Source organism: Lynx rufus, unplaced genomic scaffold (genome assembly GCF_022079265.1).
Source record: "Lynx rufus isolate CCGP_SWC_20201006 ecotype Redwood Valley unplaced genomic scaffold, mLynRuf1.p SCAF_3, whole genome shotgun sequence".
In the NCBI taxonomy this organism is placed as follows: Eukaryota; Metazoa; Chordata; class Mammalia; order Carnivora; family Felidae; genus Lynx; species Lynx rufus.
In genome coordinates, this window is record NW_025814845.1 from 198,661,198 (window position 1) to 198,683,823 (window position 22,626).

Genomic DNA, 22,626 nt, shown 5'->3' on the forward strand with positions numbered 1-22,626 from the left:
TCTCTTAATACACATTTATTTTTACCTTGAAGGAAGATGGTTAACTTCTTGACTGAGTTTACTCTGGGCATTTTGGAAGGCACACACGATTTTCCAGATGTCCTAACACAATTCATGGCCTGCTGAACTCAGGTGGACATGATAAATATTTTTTTGGAATGGATGACGTTGACCTACTAGTGGGGACCGGCATGCTGTCTGAAGGTCAGGATAAGATTGCTGGTTGACCGACCTGGAGGTCCTTTCTGGGGCTGGGCACCAATTAGTTGTTGTACCTCCTTATATCTGGTATTTCTGGCATATCCTAAGTTTCTTTCTTTTTTAAAAATTACTTATTTATTTTATGTTGAGAAAGAGCACATATGTAAGCAAGGGAGGGGCAGAGAGAGAGAATCCCAAGCAGGCTCCACAGAGAGAGAGAGGGAGACAGGGAGAGAGGGAGAGAGGGAGAGAGAGAATCCCAAGCAGGCTCCATACTCTCAGCGCAGAGCCTCTTGCAGGGCTCAAACTCAGGAACCATGAGATCGTGACCTGAGCCAAAATCAAGGGTCAGATGCTTAACCGACTGAGCCACCATGGTGCCCCTGTCCTAAGTTTCTTAAACTTGTTAAAGTATTAATTTATTGGCAAGGTATGCACATTTTTGTTTCATTTTTTGATACTCTCATTTAATAATTAAGTTACTCCTTGCTCCCTGAGTGACTCTGTACTTGCTACATAAATTTCTGATTGCATCTGTCTATAATAGGATGAGTTGATTTATAACCTCAGATTCTTTTCATTAAAGTTTAAGTCACTAATTTGGGAGCTAGGTTTGTCTCTGTCATCTGGCTTTTGGTATCTCTTCTTCCTATTTTCCATTTCCTGGAAATCTCCCTTTGACCTCGTCGATTCCTCTAGGGAGGAGCGTGACATTTCTTTGCTAATGTAGGTAAACCCGTGGATGGTTATTTCTGGGGCTTAGCTCAGGTGTTTGTTTCTGATTTCTTCCTGCTACCTACCTCTTTGCTTCTCTTGGTTGGTTACGCCAGCAGTTTTTCACTCTGCCCTCTCCTCCTGCTCTGTCAGGGAAACATCCTTCCACCTTCCTGGATAGTTGGCATCTCCTTTCAGGCTACATTGCCTATTTATGGCCTTTCTCGTGTGTGTGTGTGTGTGTGTGTGTGTGTGTGTGTGTGTGTGTGTGTGTGTGATTTTTAAAACATTTAATTCTTTGCGTTGACAGGATGGGAACTGGGAGGGTGGCAAGTATATGAAGCCTGACATCGGTGAATGTGCAGTGCTGGTTATGACCCTGGCCTCTGCATGTATTGACTCTGGCTTCGAACAAGCCACACCACTTCCCTGTCCCACCGTCCCATCCCTTGTAGAATAGGTACGCCCTTACCCACACCTGCCTTAGAAGATCAAATGCCAAAATATAGGATAAGTGCTTACTGCAGTGTCTGGGAAACAGTAAGCATTCTTTGATCCTAATGCTGTAATTTTTGTTACATTCAAGTGTGTAATTCACGTTGATGGGTATGAGTCGAATGCACGTGACACACAGCGTCTTTTGTCAGCTTTGCTTTAGACATCCGTTTCTTCCTTCTGTCCTTTCAGCGGTGCTGGACCTGTACTGCAGTCTGAAGCCTCTTCCTAAGTAGCCCTGTTGTCCCCCGCAAGAAGTATCCCCAAATTTCTCAGACGTTTAATCCCATCTTGGCCTCTGGCTCTCAGACGACCCAGACAGATCCACTTACCTGAGATCTGTTTTCCCTGCTACATTTTGGTTTGGCAAAACTCATTCCATTTACCAGCAGAGAGTGGATTGAAGAGGGATATGACCAAATGGAAGAGCTTTTGGTTCAAGGAAGAAATGACAGTAGCTTGTTCTGTGGATTGAATTCAGTAGATGGATTTCAAACATACCATGTTGGATTTTGGTGTCTGACTCTCCGACCTGGGTGGGTATGAGTTCCAGGTAGTTCTGCCAGGAAAATAATTCCTGCCAGGTAAGAAAGGCCAGTCATAAAGCTGATGTGCAACGGGATGGCTTCACTTTAAATTGTGCGTTGACACCAAGGACAGTGTAGCTATTTCTGAACGACCAAGAAGACTGATGGAAATCCAGTCTCAGCATCTATGCTCTGTAAAATGTACTGACCTTTGGGTGTAGGTTACATAAATATGAATTATTAATAACTTCATCATATCCTTGGCCATAGAGGTTATAGCTTTTATACAACATTGAGGTAATTATCTAAGTTCCTATCAGTGACATAAAAAAAAAAAAAATTCTGACACAACTGGATCCAAGTTTCCCGGAACTTAGTATCAGCTCTTTTCTTCCAATTCCCTGAAGGTACTTTATCTCTTGCTTTTCTTTTCCAAGACGATACGGCTTAGCCCCTTCTTTATTTTCATAGCACCTTCTTTATTAATATGACCTCCCAAATGCCATATTTTCTTATGTTGATAAAAATTATATGAATATTTAGAAAACAATTTTGTGACATAACCAAAAAGTGGGAAACGGGCAGTTGCAAAATCATCCAGACTTCCATAATCCAACTTAGAATTATTATATCTACACTTAATTTTTAGACCTTTGTCCCCCTAATCATAGGTTTATTTCATTTAAGATAACAACAAAATCGGGGTGCCTGTGTGGCCCAGTCAGCTAAGAGTCCCAACTCTGGATGGCTCAGGTCATGATCTCAGGGTCGTGAGATTGAGCCTCATGATGGGCTCTGCACTAGGTGTGGAGCCTGCTTGGGGTTCTCTTTCTCCCTCTTCTCTGCCCCTCTTCCTCTTGCACTGTCTCTATCTCATCAATCAATCAATCAATCAAAAGAAAGACAATATGTTCCTAAGGTGACAACATAGAGTCCGTACTTTGGTCATAAGCAAGCGTCTATTTAAATACTTGGCTGCCAGTAAAGTACTCACATGCAGGGGCAGAAGAAAACGTGCACGGTTCATTGCCTCTCAAATACAAACTGAGGTACCGAGCAGAAGTATACAAAGAATTCCAAGATCCGTGCCTATAAACTCAAGAAACAACAGCATCTTCGCCAAGGAACTAATCTTGGGCAGAATCAGATAAAGAGTTCAGAAAGAGATAGGAGGATTGACTGACCAAGGTGGGACTTGTCTGCAAACTGTGGTTGCTTAAAAATCTTTCATGCATTAATGGAGCCTCCTAAGAAAACGTAGGCGCTTTGTATTTTCCGGTCAAACTGCAATCTGCACTTAAGCTAATGATTAGGTTTAAAAAGTGGGAGAAGGTTTAAGGGTTACTGATTGATTGAAGTTCCTAACACAGTTGTAGGGATGGTGTAAAACAGGTGAAAGTAAGGAATCGTGTTTTTAGGCTCAAATACCCCCAAAGTGTGTATTTACTGTGTTTGTAAGAGTGGATACTCATCAGAACTTCCTTATCTTTACTGATTAAAATTCACCATGGTAGTGATTACTGGCCAAACCTTATCACCTTATATTCCACTTGGATGTTGTTATGGTTCCTCTTTGCTCATAAGGTAAACCAGGCATTATGGCATATAATGGCCTTCCTGTCTGGACCCCAGGAGGCTTTCAGCAAAAGCAATTATTGTTGAAATAATTGATTATTCACTCAGTGTAATATAAAATGGTGTTAGCTTCAGCTCAAGGATCTGTATTTTGGGTCAAAGGCAGCTGGTCCTCTTAGTGCAAACAAGGCCCCCTTCGTGTTGATGAGTTTTCCAACAGGTATTCATAGATTTTCTAAGATAGAGTACAAAGTAAATAAATAAAAGCATCAAATGTGAATTCTTGTTCCACTGTCTGAATCCTGCTCCGTGTTCAATCAACTGTGAATATGAAGTAGGACTATAATAAGGAATGAAAGGAATGAAGCAAGAAACCCTAATCTCAAAGTTGGGGTGCTGGGCCAATTTTATACTTAAACATCTTTTGTCTCTTTGGTGTGTGTAGATTCTTTTCTTCCTACCTCCTTCCCTCTCTCCTTCCCTTTCCTTCCTTCCTTCTTGGCCTGGGACATCTTCTCACCCCCTGCACCAATTTTAAGCATATTTGTGTTGTCACTTTTCTGACTTCATTCTCATACTGTAAAACCTTAAATTCATTTCTCCACTGAAAATGTTTCTGCAATAGTTTAAATGATAGAATAGATGTGCCTTTTAAAATTATGTCCTTTTATCTCAAAAAGGATTTTAGGTGAATCATGATCTCTTATATTCTAAGAAAAGGCTACTCAATTTTATCTTAGCATTTCAAGGCATATCTTGGATTTTCCTTTCCTTTTTAAAAAAAAAATTTCAACCTATTGATTTCCATGGACATAAATATAGACCAGTTTGATACCTTTAGTTCATCGTGCTGAGAAGTTATCAGAATAGCATTGAACCTTAGGTTTCCCATGTCAGTTTTGAACTCAAGACCTCAAAGTTATCACCAAAGTATAATCAATGGAGTTAACCCAGGCAGGAAAAAGCAAAATTGACCTTTACTAATTGCCCAAGCTATGTCAGGAATTGCATGATGGCAGTGTTTTACAGAGTGTGTTTCATGACCCATGAGTGACTCTGTTTAAAAATGGTTCATGGAAGTTAAATTTGAAAAACGCTACATAATCCCAATTTTAGAGATTAGTAATGCACATTAGTTGACCTAAGTCAGCATAAAGCAAGTAAATAGTTTTTGGCTTAGTATTTGTATCAAATAAATTTAGTGAAAACATTGTGGTCTGTATTCCACTATTAACATTCTGTTGAACGTGTTGAGAAAACAAATGAACAAGGCTATCTTCACCATGCACTGATCACTAGCTCTTCCCTTCCTAGAAAAGCAGGCATTATTTTCTCTATTTTACAGAAAAGAAACCGAGGTTGAGATATTACTTCATAATTTAGAGAGCTGATCAGGCCTTTTCTCATGAGCTTGAAGCAAGAACAGAATGAACAAGGACTGCCTTCTGCTGCCGGAGAGCTTCTCACTAGTCTAACAAGCGATCGCTGTTCTTTAGATTTATAGAATCATTCTCGACCATTTTTGTAACCTTCAACATTACTTTAAACTAGTTATTATAAACTATCTTATTACTGAAATTTATGAAAACGGTCAAGATTAATTTTTTTTTTTAATTTTTTTTTTCAACGTTTATTTATTTTTGGGACAGAGAGAGACAGAGCATGAACGGAGGAGGGGCAGGGAGAGAGGGAGACACAGAATCGGAAACAGGCTCCAGGCTCTGAGCCATCAGCCCAGAGCCTGACGCGGGGCTCGAACTCACGGACCGCGAGATCGTGACCTGGCTGAAGTCGGACGCTTAACCGACTGTGCCACCCAGGCGCCCCAAGATTAATTTTTAAAGTATGGCATAATCAGTTTTATTTTCCCAAAAGAAATCCTAACTTTTCTGTGACTTGGAAAAAAAAAAAAGTGTGGGATAAAATGTCCCGAATTCAAAAGAATTAATAAAACAAAATTAGTCCTATAAATACCATACTAATGCAATCTTAACGTGCTAGGTTTTGTTTTGTTTTGTTTTTGGCCCCTTTTTCGCTTGAACCTCAGGTAAGCACAGTGGACCAACTCAAGATTTTAATTACAGTGTCTTCAACATTTATTTATTTTTGGGACAGAGAGAGACAGAGCATGAACGGGGGAGGGGCAGAGAGAGAAGGAGACACAGCATCGGAAACAGGCTCCAGGCTCTGAGCCATCAGCCCAGAGCCTGACGCGGGGCTCGAACTCCTGGACCGCGAGATCGTGACCTGGCTGAAGTCGGACGCTTAACCGACTGCGCCACCCAGGCGCCCCTACAGTGTCTTTTTAACCCATTGATTCTAGTGGAAACATTTTGAAATTCAAAAAAATATATACTTTGCTCCAGAAAGGGACTAGTTTTATAGAGAAATAGATTAGTTTTTTAAAGTAAGAAAGCTTTGTGGTGCCTCAGTGGTTCAATTGGTTGAGTGTCTGACTCTTGATTTCGGCTCAGGTCATGATCCCAGGGTCATGAGATTGAGCCCTGCACTGGATTCTGTGTTGAGTGTGGAGCTTGCTTTGGATATTCTCTCTCTCTCTCTCTCTCTCTCTCTCTCTCTCTCTCTCTCACCCTGTCCACCTACCACTCTCTACAAAAAAAAAAAAAAATTAATAAATAAAGGCACATTTTGAAAGTTAGTAATCCCATTTTCCATAACATAAACACTCGTAAAAACTCCTTTAACAAAAATGAGTCTTTCAGTTACGATTGTTCTTTTCCCTAACTCTGGTTGAAATTATACTGAAAGGTAGTGGTGGGCTTTTCTATTTAATTATTTTTTTTTACATGACAGCATTCTTGAACACTTGTGAACCGGAATAGCATCTGTTTCTGGTTGAGTCTGAGTCTGAAGTCTAGGGCACTGAGAAATGACCGGCTCCTGAAAACCCGTGGCGGCTGAAGTGGCCTCTCCTCTTCACTGACTGAGTTCTGTTGACAAGAGTAGCATTTTCTAGGGAAGAATTAGACAACCCAGAGGGAGGTGACTCACACATCTAAACCCCGAGGTGGCAGGGATCCTTCCTGGAGGCAGTTTTACCCAAAGAAAGAGTTGGGGGGCTGGGGGAGAGGACAGGAGCCCCTCCCTGAGGGGATGCACATCTCCTCTAAGAACTACCCCTGATTTGCCTATGCCCCCAGCCACAACCTGCTGCTTTCTATTCAGGGTCACAGATCAGAAAGCCCCAGAGTCACCATGACTCTCTTGTCCTCACCACTCGTGTCCAGTTCCCTACCACGTCCGGTGTCCTCCTGTTTTCCCTTCTGGTCATCTGCGCCGATGTTCCCCCCCTCTACCAGCCTCTTCACATCCGGGGACGTTCCCATTCCGATTTCTGCAGTGTCCTATATGCTGGGCTTCCTGAATCTGTGCTCACCCCCATCTGTCTGCCGCTGAATCAGAATGATCTCTTCCAAATGTAACGGTGACCACCTTCCTCACTGATTAAAACCTTTAGGGACACCTGGGTGGCTCAGTCTAAGCGTCTGACTTTGACTCAGGTTATGATCTTGCAGTCGTGAGTTCGAGCCCTGTCTTGGGTTCTGTTCTGACAGCTCAGAGCCGGGAGCCTGCTGCAGATTCTGTGTCTCATTCTCTCTCTCCCTCTCTCTCCCTCCCTCTCTCTCTCTCTCTCTCTCTCTCTCTGCCCCTCCCTCCACTCATGCTCTATCTCTCTCTTTCAAAAAATAATAAATAAACATAAGAAAAAACCCAACCTTTAAACTACATTCCGTTCATCCTTAAAAAAAAAAAAAGACCCATATCCCTGCTATGGCCTCCTGAGAATTGCATCATCTTACTCTCACCAACATTTCTGCCTTACCTGCACATGCCCACAGGTTCCAAGGTCTTCGTGAGTCTGGGGGCCCTTCCGGTGGGTTAGGCTGGCTCCATAACTCAGAAGTGGTAGTGTTTTTCCTCATCCTCTTTCCTGGAAAACTGCATCCCACATCCTTGGTCACGTGCACAGTTATCACCACTTGGCCTCCTGACATTCCATTTACATTGAGCATCGAGCCCATTGCTACAAACACGTTAAAGAATTCGCTGTTTCACAGGCCAGGTGCGGGCATTTCACTTGCTCATGACGTGGCCTCACCAAAGACTATCATTTACTGGACTTTGAATAAATCGACGAAGGAGAAAACACTCCTGGGAATCCAATTTTTACGTACTTCTCATGATACCACAGTCTGTTTAATGCTTAAGGCAAATGTAGAACGTGCCAACTTTAACGTAAAATCAACACATACAGAGAAGAACGTGATACATGATTCTTCAATCCAATTTCACTGTTATTATTAAATACGCTACTCTGATCAGTTAGGAATATTCTATACAGGAAGAAGACCTCCACGAGGCGAAACGAACACCACTCTTGATTGCAGCAAATGAGTTTAAGGTTATGATCTCACTGATGCTTTTCATGCTGGATTGGTAGAGCTTAACTTGGTTTCTAATATGCTCGGTGCAAAATAACCTGATTCAGAATTGTTAATGTGTTCTTAAATGTCATAGCTACGCTTTTAATCACATGAAGGAAATAAAAATTATCCTTTTCTCTGTCTCTCCCTCTCTTGGTTTTGAATAGTCTGCTTCCCTTCCGGGTTTTTCAAAATTTAGTGTTGATGGAGAAAGCCCTTGCATGTGTAATGAAAACAGTCCAGAGTGGGCCAGCTTTGCACGCAGTACACGCCCTATCAGGCTTCAGGGTCCAGTGGAAGAGGGAATTGCTGGAGTGACCGAGGACACATGCTGGTGCAGGTGAACAGGCTTTCGTGCTGAGTTTAATGTCTGTCTGACGGACGCGGGAGGAAGAACGCAGCAAAGAAAACCCATAGCGATAGCGCTGCCGTTATAAGCCGGAGGGAGAGAAAGCATCTAGAAAATTATCTTTGGAAGAAGTAGCTGGACCTAGAGACTGTCGTTGGTTTTTATTTTTAAAATATGAACTTATCGTGTGCTTTACTTTCTGACTTTATGAGACGCCGCCGGTAGCCAGCTGGGCTGTCCAGGGAGCAGAGCAGGCAGAGTGAGAAGGGGAGGGGCTGCCTTGCTCTTTAAAAGAATGTGAACTTGACGTTTTAAAAGCTATTCCTACAGAAACGGCTGAAAAGAAGAACTTCCTAGCTGGGTTTTTCCATCCTTCCAACTGAAGTATAATTCATATGGGCTGTTGCATTACGGCCGTGGGTTCGGACGTGAAAAGCACTTTAGTGCACTCGTGAGAAAATTGTTCAAATGGTGGCTATCTAGTTCCACTTTAAAATTTAATACTTCTGAGCATTCTTGGTGGTCATGGAATGAACCTGCATCGTTAAGATATACAGCCACGCCTGGCACCTCGGAAAACAGCCTTCCCCCTCCCCCTCCCCCCCCCCCACTGAAATTGACTGTGATTCCCAAGGGGAAGTGAATGTCCAGATACTGACGCTCCCCTGGCAATGGGGGCCTAACCACACCAATCTTCTGGAGAGTCCTGATGACGCACAGCCTGAAAAGGCCCACCCAGTGCCTCCCCTGTCCCCTCCCCACTGCTGAACCTTAAGCAGTGTCAGTGGATAAAGCTCCTGAAGACGGGATCTTGGCTTTAGTTGGCTCTTACTTAAGGAACACTGAAGCCAAAACAAAGAACTAAAAACCTTACTGTTAGGATATGCATGAAATTTTAGTGAAGGGCTTTTCTAGGTCTTTCAACAGCAGAAACAGAGAAGTCAAATCTCTGACTTTGAAAGGGAGGGGCACATACAGGTCTAGTTAAGTATGGTCATGTGGTTAGTCTCTTAAGACAAAGAAAAATAACGTTTAAAACAACAGATGTTAGATCCTCTGCCTTCTAAGATGTAGCATTAAAATCAGTTCAAAACAGCATTAAAATACAATACTTGGCCGTTTAATGCTAATACTGGAAACGATGGAAACAGTAATTTTAAAATTGAATTATTCAGGTTTCTTCCAGACGTTCTATAATGCATAAGAATGCGGCCCAGAGAAGTGTTGTGACCAGCACTGCTCTGGGTATTAAATCAAGCAGCCTGGAGATGAGGGGGTGACATCAGGAAGGAGGAGCAAAGGAACATCAGCCAGTAGGAAATCCATAGGGAGGAAGAGATTTGTCAACCTCTGGGATGGTCACTATTCACTTTGAAGTTGTTTGTCTGCAAACTAAAATGTCACCATCAGGCCAAACTGTTTGAAAAAGCCTGGGAGGATTTTAAAAGCATGAGTATACCTTGAAAGTTTCTGATCACAAGCAAAAACAAAACAAAACTAGATCTAGACCGATCTATCTATCTATCTATCTATCTATCTATATGGAGACAGAGACTAACTCTTCATGGTGATAAAGGTCAGCCAGGCTTACTGACATGATCATTTTACAGTCCATACAAATAGTTGTTATGTTGTATACCTGAAACTAACATAATGTTCCATGTTGATGGAATTTCAATAAAATTTGTTTTAGTAAGTGCACAAAATGAAAAGTGTAAGAGGATCTGAGAGAAGACATAAAAAGGGCTGTAGTCACAAAGAATACGAACAGGCCTTGAGCCAGTTTCATCTGGGATGTGAAATGACAGCATGGCCTCTGTATTACGGGATTTTCAGGGGCATGGCCACGTAGGTGGACCCAGGTTGTAGAACTGTATTTGTGGAGCACCAGATAAAGGAGATCACCACATATGTTGCCAGACCCAGGGCCCAGATGTTTCCAAGAAGTGAGCTTAGTTTTGAGAGTTTATCAAAGAGCTATTTCAAGAAATCAGAATTCTATAGATCCAGCTATCAATTCACTTAGACTTTGGTCTGTTTCTCTTTCATGATGGAATACTACACTCATGTTAGAAACTAATCCAAACTGAATTATTGGTCTCCACGTTCTCTTATGTAAAATGACAAGATCAAACTCTTTCAGGGAGAGCAGATCGTTTTCAATTTCTATACCTACTGCAAGTCAGTCAGTCAGTGGTGGTTGCATGAAGTACTGTGTTGGGAATGATGATAGCACTGCCCTCAGGCTCTGAAGAAAAAATTGTGGATTGATTCTAAGTATGTGGCACCACGGGCAGAACAATGGAGAAGGGGAGAGGGAAGAACGCTATATATTTGCCATTGTGGACTGGATAACCTATTAAAGAGTTCCTTTTCAATCCGAGTGTCTGTGGTTTATCACTTAAAAAAAAATCACTTGCTTTCATGGTCTCTGATTTATCAAGTCACCTGAAAAAATTAAGTAAAATATATCCCGCAAAAATAGTTGGAAATTTTAGTTAATATCTCTTTCTTAATTAGGATATAAGTTAGGGTGTTATTTCAAAGAGATTTAAAAAAATACAGTGGCTTTAGTTTCTTTTTCCTCCAAATAATAGTCCACAGATGAGTCATCCCAGCCTGGCAGAGATACTCAATCCACAGGCCAGCCAGGGATCCAAGATCATTTTCTATTGCGGTCCCTCAGTTCCCAAAGGGTGTTGTACTCCAGTGCATGATCGGAAATGGCTCCCAAACCACATCCGTGGAAATGGGAAGAAAGAAAATGTGGAGGCTAAGTTACGTCCTTTTGAGAGGTGGTATACAAATCATGGACATTGCTCCCTATGACTTTCTGCTGATGAGGCAGGCCTTAGCTGTATTGCCACACGTGGAGAAAAGGAGAGCTAGGGAAAAATTAGTTTCTAACCGGGTGGCCATTTACCTAGCAACACTTGAGAATGTTGAGCCATTAAAGAATGATATGAAAGAATGGGACAGGCGTCTTTTTGCTCCAGTCTTGTGCTAGGTTAACCTGGACACTGGCCTTGAAAGCCACTGTTGCAAGAATTTGTTGTAAATGTTCCATAGCCCGGATAGGTGTCTTCTTGGAGTTCCAGAAAGTTCCAACATTATGTAAAACGAGAGGCTAGGACTTAGTTCTTTGTCTTTTTGGGTAGGTGGGGTTTGACAGACTCATCTGTAGCTTGAGCAGCTGTTGGAGTGTGGGAGTCACTGGAAGCTTGTTTAATAGAAGCACTTAGAATAGCCAAAGAAGGTAGGTTGGACGAAACTCCAGTTAGAAAAGTGTAATTAGTTTCCTTCATTTGGGTTAATTCATATACTCTCTCAGAAGACCAAGTGTTTGTTTTTCTTATTTCTGGGGTGATTTCTCCTTCCCCCTCCTCTTTCCCTCTCTCCCAAAGACCCCTGATGTTTGGTCTTCCATTTTTATTTGTATTTTTTTTTTTTTGGAGTTCTGAAAGGCAATACAATTTATGGAATTATATTGCTACCAACAGGGCATGTTTTGGATTCTGGGTCAACCTGGTGGGTTCCCCTTGACTCACATGGTCTGAAGAACATATCTGGGATGTGATGATTTGATTTTAATGTGCATTTATTTTTATTAAAGCCCAAAGTTAAGCACGTTTTTAAAATTGTTGTGATACTTAAAGCAGTAAAGAGTAGAAAGGAACAGAATGTACTTAATTGCTCATCGTCTCATAAATTTGAAAATACAGGGAAAATTGCATCCTAAAGCTTCATGCAAAAATCAACTCTCTGGGGTGAAATTTGGAGTGAAATAAATTTCCCAGGTTATGGGATTTTTGTGGTTGTTGTTTTCTTAAGGTGTGAGGAAATGCCTGACCTGCTCTCCCAGTCACATACATTCTAGGACTGATAAGGTCCACATCCAGTGGGTGAGGTCGTTCTGTGATTTCACGGGCACTATCAGGAATGCACCTGGGAATCCAGATGCTTTCAAAATGGTTCCGTAATTACACCAACAATCGGGGATCAGTTAAAAAAGAGAGATGCTTTGAAGACAGGTAGATGGAAAATCAAATACCTAATTGCAATGATGTTTTGAATCATTCAGTGGGGGGAGAAAGCCATTTGCATCTATTACTAATCAAATCATATTTAATTATATATTTAAAAAGAAAAGCGGGTGCTTTGGATGCAGTGTGAAAGGAAAGGCATTCGTTTTTTTGTGCAGCATTTCCATTCTGAGGGCTTATCTCTTTATACGAATGCAATTAGATTGATTTTATATTTATATGAAAGTTGGAAATGTTATAGCATAACAAAGTAAGAGACTATGCATCTAAATGAACGACATAAATATTCAATGAACAACTAAAAAAGATAGTTTATTTCTCATGGTAGTAGTATTAAAATAAAAATGAGACCTATACAGGAGTAAATAGAAAAGTGTCTGTCTCTTAATGGTTTTCATAGCAGGAATCATTCACTTTTGTACTCAGCATAAAGTACGTATTAAGTACTGGTTTTGATGGGGCTGTGGTAGGCTCAACATTGGCTCTCGTGGGAGTCTACAGTCCTAGAAGTTCAGCACTATCCAATACACCATTATCAGCTGGCAAATAAGCTAAGAGGAGTTCTGGTTCTTTATTTACACTGTACCTATTATTTAATAAATTGCAAGTCTTGGTTAAAATCCATGGTGCTTTGCGTAGAGGGTAGTGGATTGGTTGGGAGTGCATGGCCTACATTTGCTCAATGAATGCAATTACTTTTCTTTTGTTTTCCAGACCTGAACCAAAATTGTTTTTTAGGCCTTTATTTTGCATGACTGAGTTATTGTCGCCGTTTCTGCTGGGACATCCGGTTTAATTCCCATTCAACAGCAACAACAACACATAACTGCTTCTGTTTCTCGCTGCTCTAGGCTCTCTCTCTTTTCTAGTAGATGCAATTTTGAAGGTTCAACTTTCTTTCTTTCTTTCAACTTACTTTCAAAATCACTTTTATCTGAATCACCTGCTTAGAGCTTGCCCTCTAGATGAGACTTTTTTTTCCTCCATTTCTTATATTGAACTCGGTTCATTTTGTAACAGCCATTGAATACAATGTGTCTAAATATTTATATATATATATGTATATACATACATATATATACACACATTATATATATATGGACACTATATATATATATAGACACATTATATATATATATATACATAGACACTATATATATATACATATATATATGTATATATTTACCTCTAGAGAAACAGTAATGAATGACACTGGCATTATTTGAGAGATCATAGTCTATTAAGGATCTGAGAACATTTCCATCCAACTAGAGTAGGGTGTAGGGGTACAGCTGAAAAATGAGTTCAAAGATGTGGGCTAATATATATGATGAAACGTTTTTTACAATACATTTTCTAAACCGTATTTTTCTTTTTCTAACAGTCATTTACAAATTTAAAGGAGGATGGTAATATTTACAGGTGTCTGTTTTAGAAGGTGCACTGCCCTGGCAATATGGAAAATGAATCAGAGAAAAGAGCCGTCGTGAGGCTTGTGTCATTGATCACGTGAAACATGGTGACAGCCTGGACTGAGGGAGCAGTCCTGGGGATGGAACTCTAGAGACACGATGAAGGACTGGCTGGTAAAGTTGTAGCTTGGCAGCTGGGTGTGTTGGAACAGAGACACAAGGAAATGGCAGCTTGGATGGTGCCATTTTGAAACTTGTGTGGGGGTGCATTCCTACGTTGTATTTTAGGTGACTGTGAAATGTATACATGGACAAGCCTTAAAGAAATTTGAATATATGAGTCTGTAGCTCGAGTATGATGTTTGGCCAAAAAGGTAGACACGTGTGGAGTACAAGCAATGATATGTACCCCATGAGGATGGATGGGATCATGTTGTAGATACCAGCTGTAGGAGAAGTCAGGGACTTCAGAAGCTGAAGGACATTCACTGAATTTGAGTTGCAGAAGGTCTCAGATGAGCTACAGAATAAGGTGGGGGAGACCAGTTATGGGGAGTCAGGGGTGAGAAAATGGGGATGGCAGGTAAAGAGGCCTCAGTAGCCTCACTGTGAGCGGAAGGCAAGCAAGATGGCCATCAGAAGCAATGCAGGCTTGAATGTTTCAAGAAATGTTTTAAGAAGGGATGACTGCTAATAGATTAGGTGGTGGGGAAGAGAGAAGAAGTTACAAAAGAAAGTAGAGGGTATACCTGATATGATGTGCTTCCTATGAAATGTACCCTGTGTGGTCCATACATGATGAAATTTCCACCAGCGGGATGGAGAACATTTCTGTCTTGAAACACGTTTCAAAATGGTGGATGGTTTCAGAGACAAATGCATTTTTCAGTGAGTGACTGAAAACATGAGGAATTTCCTATCTGATGACATCAAGGTTAATGGAAAAAATAGAGAACATACTTCATGACACAGTTGAGAACTCTAAAAATGTCCTTCTACCCTCAGCCATGGACCACGCACCCCCGTCATCTGTCCCCAGAGGTTTTTCTGCCCTTAGCAACACTCTATTTATAAGAATCTTATCCCTGTGCTATGAGGCTCCTGGGTGGCTCAATCTGTTGTGCATCAGACTCTTGGTTTTGACTTGGGTCATCATCTCGCAGTTCGTGAGTTTGAGCCCCACATCGGACTCTGCACTGACAGTGCAGAGCCTGCTTGGGATTCATTTGCTCTCTCTCTCTTTCTCTCAAAATAAATAAATTAAAAAAAAAAATAAAACCCTATCTCTGTGCTAGATTTTTATATATGTGGGTTGTTTCCTATTTTTAAGGTCTACCTGCCATTTATTTTGGAAAAAAAAAATCCCTTGAAAGATAAGCAGTAAGTCTCCTCCATCCCATTTTCAAAGCTTTCCTAATATTTAGTGTTTTGGTTAATCAGTGCATAAATTCACATTTCATTAACTGAGGATTCCATATTGGGGGACCATAAAATGATTGAAGAATACATATTTATTAAGAGCTTCCCCGCTGTTAGAAACTGTTAAGTCAGAGTAGAATGAGTATTTTATTTTGTACTGACAGGAGACCATGAAGTAACTATAATTTTTCTCTTATTTTACAGTTAATAAAACTCAAACTCTGTTGCCCAGGTTCACATAGCTATTACTTGCAAATATGATTCAACAAAAGTCTATTTGATTTGATTTTATTTTTTTTTAATTCTTTTTTTTTAATTTTTTTTCAACGTTTATTTATTTTTGGGACAGAGAGAGACAGAGCATGAATGGGGGAGGGGCAGAGAGAGAGGGAGACACAGAATCGGAAACAGGCTCCAGGCTCTGAGCCATCAGCCCAGAGACCGACACGGGGCTCGAACTCACGGACCGCGAGATCGTGACCTGGCTGAAGTCGGACGCTTAACCGTCCACCCAGGCGCCCCAGTCTATTTGATTTTAAAACCTATACCATGTTCCGTCTTAGGAGGGACTTTATATACATATTTTTATACATATTTTATATATATATATTTTATATACATACCACACGTGCGCAGTTTAAATGCATATATGCATTCAGATATCATGTGTATAATGAATAAAGAGTAAAATACATTATACCTATGCCTATAAAAAATGGGAAATTATAATTTTATACTTTTCCATCTTTTAAAATTTAAACATAAGTGGAAAGTTGAAGACCAATGTGATATTTCTAAGAAATGGAATTTCTCTAATATTATAATGATAAATCCATATCCAAGAAGGAGTTTTATTTTATTTTATTTCGTGTTTTTTAATGTTTGTTTTTGAGAGAGAGAGCAAGCTGGGGAAGGGCAGAGAGAGAGAGAGAGAGAGAGAGATTGATTGATTCTCAAGCAGGCTCCATGCTTTCAGGAGACAGCTCAAACTCACAAACCATAAGATCATGACCTGAGCCCAAGTCCGTCATTTAATTGACTGAGCCACACAGCGCCCCCAAGAATGTGTCTTAATGGATACATTGTAATGCACTCTGGTTTAAAGTTGGCATAGAACATATGAGTACATCTAACCAAGTGCAGTTAAAGTATATTCTTCTATTTCTAGATAGAGATTTGTGTATTTGTGTTTTTTTAGTTGGCTTTTTTCTTTTATCACCATAGGATAACAATGGAATAGAATATGTATTAGCAAAAATTGAAGATAATTTTTGTGTCAAATGATAAGAAAAAAATAAGTTACACAAGTGTTAAACATTTTTAACTATTACAATTATGATTACTAGGGCTAACAATGGTTTTTAAAAGAATTTGATTCAGTAACAACTGGATAGCCATATGCGCCCTCCATCAAAAAAAATTTAGACATTGATCTTCTACTTTTCATAAAATTAGTTCAAAATGGACCATAGGCCTAAATGTAAAATGTGAAACTTTTAAACTTCTAAAGGATAACATAAGAGAAAATCTAGGTGACCTTGGGTTTGGCAATGACTTTTTAGATAAAATACCAGAAGCACAATCCATGAAATAAAATAATTGAAAAATTGGACTTCATTTTAAGTTAAAATTCTCCTCCGTAGAAGACAGTGTTAAGACAATGAAAACATGAACCACAGACTGGGAGCACTATTTGCAAAACATATTTCTTTTTTTTTTTATTTTTTTTTTCAACGTTTATTTATTTTTGGGACAGAGAGAGACAGAGCATGAACGGGGGAGGGGCAGGGAGAGAGGGAGACACAGAATCGGAAACAGGCTCCAGGCTCTGAGCCATCAGCCCAGAGCCTGACGCGGGGCTCGAACTCACGGACCGCGAGATCGTGACCTGGCTGAAGTCGGACGCTTAACCGACTGCACCACCCAGGCGCCCCTCAAAACATATTTCTAATAAAGAGCTATGTTCCAGGGGCGCCTGGAGGGCTCAGTTGGTTGGGCGTCCGATGTCGACTCAGGTCATGACCTCACATTCGTGGGTTCAAGCCCCACATTGGACTCTGTGCTGACAGCTCAGAGCCTGGAGCCTGCTTCGGACTCTCTGTCTCCAGCTCTCTCTGCCCCTCCCCGACTCGCACGTGCACGCGCTCTCTCTCTCTCTCTCTCAAAATAAACATAATAATAAAGAGCTATGTTCCCGATGTACAAAAAACTCTTAAAATGCCACTCTAAGAAAATAAACAACCTAATTTAAAAATGGGCAAAATATCAGGTGGCTCGTCAAAACAGATACATAGGTGGTGACTAAACGTATGAAAAGAGGTTCCACGTGATATTTCATTAGCGATTTGCAATCACGACACCTATTAGAACGGCTGAAGTTCAAAGTAGGACAGCAGAGTCCGGCGAGGCTGTGAAGCAACAGGAACTCGCATTCAGTGCCAGTGGGAACACGAAACACTACGGCCACTTGGGAAGACAGTTTGGTGGCTGTTTTTTGTTTTTGTGTTTTTGTTTTTTGTTTGTTGGTTGCTTTGTTTTTTACAGAGCTAAACAGAATATTGCCATCCAATCCAGCAATCTTAGACATTTACACAAGTTTACAATGTACAATCACACAGATATCTGCCCACGCATGTTTATAGCAAATTTATTCACAATTGTCAAAAGTTGGAAGCAACCAAAGATGATGTTTAGTAGGTGAAAGGATAAAACCGGTGTGCTGTGGGCAGACAATGGACTAGCATTCAGCAATAAAAAGGAATGAAGTATCAAGCCACGTAAAGACATTGAAGAACTTTAAATACGTTTTATTAAGTGGATGAGGCCAATATGCAAAGGCTCCAAACTGTGTGAGTCCAACTATATCACATTGTGGAAAAGACAAAGCTATGGAGATGGTAAAAAAGCAGTGGAACAATTCTACCTGATGCCGTAATGGCGGATACAGGACATCATGCATTTGGCAAAGGATCTAGAATGGTGGGGCACGGACTGAACTCTAAGATAAACTGTGAACTTGAGTTTGTAATCAAGCATCAGTATTGGCGCATCAATTGTAAGAGATATGCAGGATGCTAACAACCGCAGTAACGGCGTGAAGGCCAGACTCTGGGGTGGAAACTCTGTATTTTCTGCTTAATTCTTCTGTAAACCTTAATCTGTTCTAAAAATAGCCCAGTCATTTTTCAAAAGTGGGTTACAAATTGTGTATATTCTATGATTACAGCTCTGTGGAGGCAGGTGCACTGAAAACATGCTCGAGCAATATACAAGTATGATGATATACTAGTGTTAGGGTTGTAGAAATATGCATGACTTTGTCTTTTCTTGTTGATATTTAGTAATATGGTCGTGTTACAGCTAATATTTTAAAATATCTATAGCTACCAAATGTTTACCTTGTGATCATCTTTTCTCGTGACTATCCGTTGAATGATTTCTAACAGAAACAATTATTTACTTGTTCCTAATTGACTCAAACTATCTTCTACCCTGCCAAAAACCATTGATATACAATGCCTTATATTTATCCCCACCAACTTGTCTTGGATAATACACATAAAACACTGGACAAAAAAGACACCATCCTTTTTTCTTCTGATTTAGAGTACCATTCTTAAACAAGTGACGACAGTATTTAAGAGTGAGTTTTGTAGAACTGATGAGGAGGCAAATCAACTTCTCCTTTTCTTGCTCTTCCTTATTAACTGTATGGAGTACTTTCTATCCCTGTGTTCCTCAAACTGCAAGATTTTTAATGGTTATTCTTCTGGAAAGAAAATTAAAATTTAAAAACAAGTTTAGAAACACCAATTTTCTTGTTGGAGAGTGACAGTTTATATTAATATGTAATGGCTCCATGGGCTTTGTTTATCCTAATATTTCCCCTCAAAACCTAGTTGAATTTGAGTCTCTTTTCCACAAATGGTGTTGTGGTATCTTTTTCTTCAGAAACAGAGTCTGAGAAAGATTTAGAACTAAATGTTGCAAGGATTTGAATTCTCTGTAGCAATTCCTTGACAAAGTCGTGAGTCCATTACCCAGAAAAGAGTATGGATCTCACTTGGTGAGAACTAGGGAGGGCCCCATTCTACACACGGGCACGCCACTTGCTGGCACCATATTTGTTTCATGTGGTAATGTGGCGAGGTCTGTAGGAAGTTGTGTCCACATCCAATTGGTCACCCAGGCTTGGCAACATTAATCCTACAAAAACAGATGCGACCCAACTACAGGTAAAGTGTCTCCAGCTCACTGTTGGCATTTTATATTGCTAGCGAGGTAGTGTGTCAGGATTTATTGAGAACTCTGCTAATATTTGTCAAGCCAGGTGATATGAAAGCGATTTCTTGTGTGACACCTCAATCCCAGGGAACCCCACTTGGAAGATCAGGAGTTCAAGCGACCCATGTGAAATAAGTAAAAGTGCTTTAACATAAACAAGAAGAATTGCAAAATCAGTGCCAAAAGTCTTTGTTATAACTGCATAAGGGAAATCTCATCAACATCCCGTCATGGCAGATGAAGGAACAGGGGAGGAGGGAACTCAATGGATGTATTGTACGTCACAGGATGGCTAGTGGCAGAACTCAGGCCTGACGTCTGGGTCCCTAGGTGAGCGGTCAGAAATACTTCCTAATTTCATGAAGTCGTAGCCCAGTCTTCAGCATTGGCTCATTTTAAAAATCAGTTGGTTGAGAATCAATTCCCATAACTCTCCACTCTACTGATAGTAGTATTTTTTGATAATATGAATATGTTCTAAGTGTCTCAAACAGTTGAATTTGTGGAAAATTTAAGTAACCTGAAGTTTTTGAAGACTCGTAGCTCTTCATGTTTCCAATTCCCAGGACCCTTTATCTATCCTAGTGATGCCATGTGACCCAGGACCTGAACCTGTTTATCTTAGGGTCTCATCCAATTACAGGCAAAAGAGCATGACGGTTAAGAGCCAGACTACCTGTGTTATTGCATTTGGGGCAAGTCCTTACCTCTGTTTGCCTGAGTTTCAACATCTGTAAAATGGGAAGAAAAACAACTTAGATGACCAGGCTAGCAAGATTGCATGAGGTGAATGGACAGCGCTTAGTATTGGCACAAGTTAGAGGCTTGATAAATGCCAGCAATTAAAATGATTGCATACTTTTTTCAACGTGGTCAAGTGTTTCCTGAACTTTTGATGATTTTTATTTGCTTTTCCTTGGCACCTCTAAATCTGTATTTTCTCCTTTATCAAGATACTTATTATCTTTAATTAAAATAATCTGTTTCCATTTCTGCCCATCCCATTTGATTTTGTGATTTTTGTGTCAGGATCATGCCTTATTCTCCTTCCTATGACCAGAACCTACCATATTGTCTAACATGTGGTGTCAGACAATTACTTTCCTTCAATCTCTACTCATGACTTGAGTGGCGCCTGTGGTGTTTCACCTCCCACCATAACCTCCAATATTCATACATGCCTACAACTCATATAGGGCACACAGTTAATAGCACATGGAAATAACCTTGGGAAAGCATGCTAGAAGTGTTCAGGTAGATCTCCCTCCCACTCCCCTGCCTCAAATTCTAACATCATTGAAAGAAAAAGTGGTTTATCTGTCTTTTCCGCAGAATGACGTGTAATATTTGCTCTTCGGATCCTTGATTAAGGAACATCTTTCCATTTCTTTCAGCAGTGTTTTATAGTTTCAGATTGTCAGTGGGGCTCTTTTCATAATTTCTTTCTAAGACTTCATTGGCGTATAGAAATCCAATAGGTTTCTGTACATCGATTGTGTATCCTGTGACTTTGCTGGATTCGTTTATCAGTTCTAGCAGTTTTTGGGTGGAGTTTTTGAGTTTTCTATAGATAGTATCATGTCATCTGCAAATAGTGAGAGTTTTCCTTCTTCCTTATAGATTTGGATGCCTTTTATTTCTTGTTGTTGTCTGATTGCTAGGGTAGGGCTTGCAGTACCATGTTGAATAAAAGTGATGAGAGTGGACAGCCCTGTCATGTTCCTGACCTTAGGGGTAAAGCTCACAGTTTATCCCACTGAGGATGCTGTTAGCTCTGGGCTTTTCATGGGCCTTTTTTTACATGGAGTCATAGTCCCCCTAAACCTACTTTGTTGAGGACTTTTATCATGAATGAATGTTGTACTTTCTCAAATGCTTTTTCTGTACATATAGAAACGATCATATGGTTCTTCTCATTTCTCTTATCAATGTAATGCATCTTGTTGGTTGATTTGCAAATATTGAACTACCCTTGCAACCCAGGGATAAATCCTACTGATTGCCATGAATGACTTTTTTTAACATATTGTTGAATCTCATTTGCTAGTATTTTGTTACAGAATTTTGCATCTGTGTTCATCAGGGAAATGGCCTGTAGTTCTCATTTTTGGTGGTGTCTACATCTGACTTCGGTATCAGGGTAATGCTGGTCTCATAGAATAAATTTGGAAGTTTTCCTTCCTTTTGTATTTTTGGGAAGAGTTTGAGAAGAATAGGTATTAACTCTTCTTTAAATATGTGGTAGAATTGCCCTGTGAAGCCATCTGGCCCTGGACTTCTATTTTTTTTTTTGTTTGCTTGTTTGTTTTCTGTTTCTGTTTTTTTGCTTTGTTTTGATATTTTTGATTACCGATTCAGTGGCTTTGCTGGTTATCAGTCTGTTTAGGTGTTCCATTTCTTCCTGTTTCGGTTTTGGTAGTTTGTATGTTTCTAGAAATTTATCTGTTTCTTCCACGTTGTCCAATTTGTTGGCATATAATTTCATAATGTTCTCTTATAACTGCATTTCTATGGTGTTGGTTATTTTTTCTCCTCTTTCATTCATGATTTTATTTGAGACCTTTTTTTTCTTGGTAAGTCTAACTAGGGGTTTATGAATTTTATTGATTTTTTTAAAAGAACCAGTTTATTTAGTTTCATTGATCACTTCTATTATATTATTTTGTTTAGTTTCTATATCATTTATTTCTGTTCTAACCTTATTATTTCCCTCCTTCTGCTAGTTGAATGTTTGGTTTGTTGTTCTTTTTCTAGCTCCTTTAAGAGTAAGATTAGGTTGTTTGAGATTTTTCGTCTTGCACTAAGACTCTATTGCTATGTGCTTCCCTCTTAAAATCATATTTGCTGCATCTCGAAGGTTTTGGACTGTTGTGTTTTCATTTTCATTTGTTTTCATGTACTTATATATTTCTTCTTTGATATCCTGGTTAACCCACTCATTGTTTAGTAACCCATTGGGTAACCTCCATGTATTTGTATTCTTTCTGTTTTCTTGTGGTTGACTTCTAGTTTTATAGCACTGTGATCAGATGCATGGGATGACTTTGATCTTCTCGAATTGATTGATTCCTTTTCTGTGGCCTAATATGTGCTCTATTCTGGAGAATGTTCCACATGTACTTGAAAATAATGTATATTTTGCTTCTTTAGGATGGAATGTTC

The 22,626-nt window shown here is 40.0% G+C and overlaps 1 protein-coding gene across 1 annotated transcript in view; it reads left to right on the forward strand.

Annotated features, from left to right (window-relative positions):
• The window catches only part of CSMD1 (CUB and Sushi multiple domains 1), a 1,672,960-nt gene that overhangs the window by 106,068 nt on the left and 1,544,266 nt on the right, over positions 1-22,626 (forward strand). The window lies entirely within an intron of this gene.